This window comes from Pan troglodytes, chromosome 22, assembly GCF_028858775.2.
Source record: "Pan troglodytes isolate AG18354 chromosome 22, NHGRI_mPanTro3-v2.0_pri, whole genome shotgun sequence".
NCBI classification, from domain to species: Eukaryota; Metazoa; Chordata; class Mammalia; order Primates; family Hominidae; genus Pan; species Pan troglodytes.
The window spans coordinates 42,675,554-42,680,421 of record NC_072420.2 but is presented as its reverse complement, the minus strand read 5'-3'; positions in this window follow the sequence as shown (position 1 = coordinate 42,680,421).

The following is a 4,868-nucleotide window of genomic DNA, read 5'->3' as shown; positions in this document are numbered from 1 at the left end:
CGCTTTTTTTGTGGCCACTGCATGGAAGGGGGTAACTGATGGACTTCAGCGCTCGTCCTCGTCAGGCCCCGGCCCAGGGAGCTCGATGCACTGAGAGGACCAAGGCCTGGCACCACCATCTCCAGGCTCAGGCCAGCTGCATCTGAGTCCCTGGCAGAGGCAGAAGAGTCTCCCCTCCTCTGTGCCTCATAACCTTGAGAGCATACATGTCTCCAAGCATTTACCACTTGTATCAATAGTTTGTGTCTATTTCCAGGAGACAGAGCTGGTGCCATTTCCTTGAGGTTAGAGATCATCTGGTAGTCACCTTTACAGTCCTTGAGGGTAGAAAGGGGTAGCCCCCTTTCCTGGTGTGTAAAATGGGAATTATTCCTAAAAAGCAGGATCACGGTGCAGATGGGATCACAGTTGAGGACATGTAGCAGATAATTGTAACAACAGAAGCAGCCACTCTTCACCCCACTTCACAGCTTTGGGGATGTGGGATCCATCTTTTTTTTAACCAAAGGATGCCCATGGTGCAGATCTGAATGCAACGGTCTTCCTTACCTTTCATGATAGCAACTTAAGGAATAGCACATAAGAATTTTCTTAATTCATACAAAGTTTATAATCAAATAGAATTACTACTGTTATTACACACACACACACACACACACACACACAGTCCTCTCCCAATCTTAAGACAAAAGGGTTTCTTAGAAACTGGTGTGGATCTAATGCCATCCAAGTATTATTGGTGGCGTTTGTATGCTGAACTGGAGGGATATCCTCCAGGCATCTGCTCTTCAAGAACAAGGATGGGGTGGCGAGAAGAGAGAGGAAGAGGCAATTACGGCCTTTGGAGAAAACCAGCACTAATGCTTCTGGCTGGGAGGTCCTTAAGCTTAGTACCACTTTTTGTTTATGATAATGTTTACAGACAGGGCTTCTCAATTATGAGAACCCAGTGTGATCAACACTTAATCCCACCCAACTTCAACCATGCTGAAGAGGCACTATGGCCCGGGGCACTCCAGTTCTGAGCACGCAGAGTGATATTCACTGTGAAGGTGGTTGTTGGAAACCATTTACACAGCAACCCAAAGTGTTACTACCTTCCTCACTTTCCCCGCTTCCCATTCTCTTCTCTTCTTTCTTTTTCTGTTTCACATACTTTTCAAAGGCCTTTCCATGCCGCTACACAGGAATACTGTTCTTATCTGCAGTAGGCTGACTAATGACCCTTAAAGATATCAAGTCCTGATCTCTGAAACCTCCAATGTTACCTTATATGAAAAAAGGGTCTTGCAGATGTAATTAAATTAAAAGATCTTGAGATGGGGAGATCATGCTGGATTCTCCTGGTAGGCCCTAAATGCCTTCCCAAGTGTCCCTTTATGAAAGAGGCAGAGAAGGCCAGGTGTGGTGGTGCACACCCATAGGCCTAGCTACTTGGGAGGCTGAGGCTGGAGGATCACTTGAGCCCAGAAGTTCAAGGTTACATGAACTATAAGTGCACCACTATACTCCAGCCTAGGCAACAAAGCAAGACCAGGTGTCTAAAACAAAACAAAAAAAAAAGAAAGAAAGAAACAGGTGGAGGGAGATTTGACAGACAGAAAAGAGGTCATGTGAACACAGAAGCAGAGATCAGAGTGATGCAGCCACAAGCCCAGGAATGCTGGCAGCCACCAGAGGCTGAAAGCAAGGCACTTTCTCTATATCCTCCAGGGGAAGTGTGGCCTTGCTCACACCTGAATTTCCATCCCATAAGACCAATTTCGGACTTCTGGCCTCCAGAACTGTAAAAGAGTAAGTTTCTATTGTTTTAACCCACCACGTTTGTAGAAAGCTATTACAGCAGCCACAGGAAACTAATGAATTTTTTAAAGAGATAACCACCCAACCCATAGATTGGGCAAATCTGGACAGCCAGGTACCCATTCCAATGAAGTGATGGTTAAGAGAATCACAGCTGATTAAAACTTCCCACTTCCAAATATGCAGAAGTAGATATGTTAAACCCCATAGAGACTCCCCTCCCCCAAATTATGAAAGGGCTGTGTTTTTTTGTTATAAGAAATGCAAACCAACTTAACAGCATTAACACTGGAGAATCGGCTACCACTGTAACAGTTTCAGAAAGAAAACTCTAGCCATCAGGAACAGATGGCCCAGGACACAGCCCTAGCAACAGGCCCAAAGCTCTGGGCATACACAAGTTAACAGACATGGTCTCTGTGCCAAGGGGCATACAAACTAGTGGAGAAACCGGCCTTTGAGCAGACGGGAATAGGTGAAATAGATGGTATAGTGGAATCACTGAAGCGCAGAGGGAGGCAGCCTCGGTCTGACACTTGAAATTGGATTTGCCTGCAGATTGAATAGGAAAAGGCCATCCCAGGAAGTGCCTGTGCCAGACTACATGGCTAGAGGGGTTGGCAAAGGCGAGGCAAGCAGAAAGCAAAGCCACCTTGGCAGCACTGGACAGGCCATGCCCAGTTTTGAGGCCGCAGGCATCTGCAAGCCACATGGGAGGGTGGGTGGGTATACAGCACCAATGCAAGTTAACCCGAGTTGCATTTGGAAAGATAAATTTGATTGAAAACGCACTAGGCTGGGAAGGGAAGGAAGCAAAACTGAGGCAGGAACTTGGTTGCAATGGCTACAGATTGGACAGAGCTGCTGCAGGCCAGAAACAGCTGAAATAAGGCTGGTAAGGACAGGTTTAAGTGGCATTTAAGAGGTAGATTGATAGGACTTAGTGACAGTTGAATGCAGACATTGAGAAATAACCGTCAAGTTTCTGGCTTGGGTAGCAAGGCAGACAGCAGCATCTTTAATTAAGTAGGACACAGTCAAGGATGGAAAAAATGGTTCAAGGGCAGATAGAATGTCGATAGGAAGTCCAGCTGTGAGCTTGCTGTGTGCACAGCTGTGGGTTGTCCGCAGGGTGTCTAATGAGGTGGCTGCATAAACAATGTGCATTTTGTATAAAAGAACATATGTGTCTATGGTGTGAGAGATCCTGTTTGGGGTGCTTCAGTGTACGGCTAACACTAAGAAGTAGAGGGAGATTTGACAGACAGAAGAAGGCCATGTGAACACACAGGCAGAGATTGGAGTGATACAGCCACAAGCTCAGAAATGCTGGCAGCCACCAGAAGCTGAAAGAGGTAAGGAATTTAGACTGAAAGTCAGGCATTGGGCAGGCAGAGGCAAACAAGAAACCTGCAGGGCGGATGAGAGGGTGCTGGCTGGCAAATCCAAACCTACACGAGTGGTGTCAACAAAACCTGCACCAGGTGTTATGGGAGCACAGAGGAGGGAGCACCAACCCTAGATACAGCTGAGAAGATGCCAGTCAGGTGGGGTGGGGAGGTGGTGGAATCCTGGAGGAAGAAACACCAATCAAGATGAAATTATCCCGTTAAAACAGGGTGGTAGTGGTGGGGGCAATAGCTCAGGCAGAAGGGACAACACACTTGAAGCCCAGAAGCCCAGAGGCAAGAGACAGAGCAAGACTAGTTTAGAGGCCTGCATGTCAGAGTGGAGGTGGGGGAAAGATGGGAGAGGCTGGGCCAAGTCCTCAGGCACTTGTGCGTTGTGGTTTGAACTCTCACCTAGGCAATGGAGAGCCATTAAACCCCATGCAAGGGAGTGGCATGATCCCTTTTGCTGTTTAGAAAAATCGCTTGGGCTCTAATGTGAGGGTGGATTAAAGGAGGAAACCTGGAGGCTGGGAGAGCAGTTAAGCGGCTACGTTACCAGAGAAACATTGAGGAGGTCGGACGGACAGGACTTGGGGATAGACCCAATACTGGAAGTGAGGGAGGAGCCCACCATGGTGCCCACATTCCTGGCTCCAGCAACTGGGCATATGTTCCAAGCATGGATGAGACTGCACAGGGTGTGTGTGCCAAGAAACCCAGTGCGAGCATGGGCAGGGGCAGAAGGGCCAACACAGCCGGCCCAGGAGGAGCAGTCAGCCAAGAGGTGGGAAATCCAGGGAATGAGGCGTAACTGAAGCAATCACTGCTGAAGCAATTGGAAGCGTGTCACAAATCAAAGAGAGCAACTGAAAGATGCAACGGTTTCTGCCAGATTTGGCAGTCAGGTCAATTCCAGTGAAATGGTGAGGCCAAAAGCCTGATCATATAGCTCAAAGCAGAGACACCAATGTGTATCGTCCTGAGGAAGGTTGAAAAAACAAAAAACAAAACAAAACAAAAAAACAGCTAAGCAGGTGGCTAGAAAGGGATCGCTCAAGGGAGGCTGCTTCCAGCATGTGGCAAAGCCAGTACTAGTTTTCTCACCTATAAAACTAGGATAGCAGCACACGCTCCCCCAGCCTAATCACAGGGGAACCTAAAACTCAAGGTTCTTTTAAGACTTATAATCACTGTTGCCTTCTACCTTCAGAACAGTCACTTTGTGCTTTTCCACCATACAGTTCAAAATACAGACACTCTTTAGGCTGGGCATGGTGGCTCACACCTGTTATCCAAGCACATTGGGAGGCTGAGGCGGGTGGATTGCTTCAGACCAGGAGTTTGAAACCAGCCTGAGCAACATGGTGAAACCCCATCTCTACCAAAAATACAAAAATTAGCTAGGTGTGATGGATGCACCTGTAGTCCCAGCTACTGCGGAGGCTGAGACGGGAGGATGGCTTGAGCCAGGGAGTGGAGGCTGCAGTGAGCTGAGATCATGCCACTGCACTCCAGCCTGGGACTGGAGAGACTCCATCTCAGGAAAAAAAAAAAAAAAAAAAAAAAAATTTAGTGTTTTAAAGTTGTAGGAGAAAATTTTTAGGTGCAAGATTCTTTATGTAAGACTAAGAGTCCTCTTAAAATTAGTCAAACTAATAATCTACAACAGAGCTG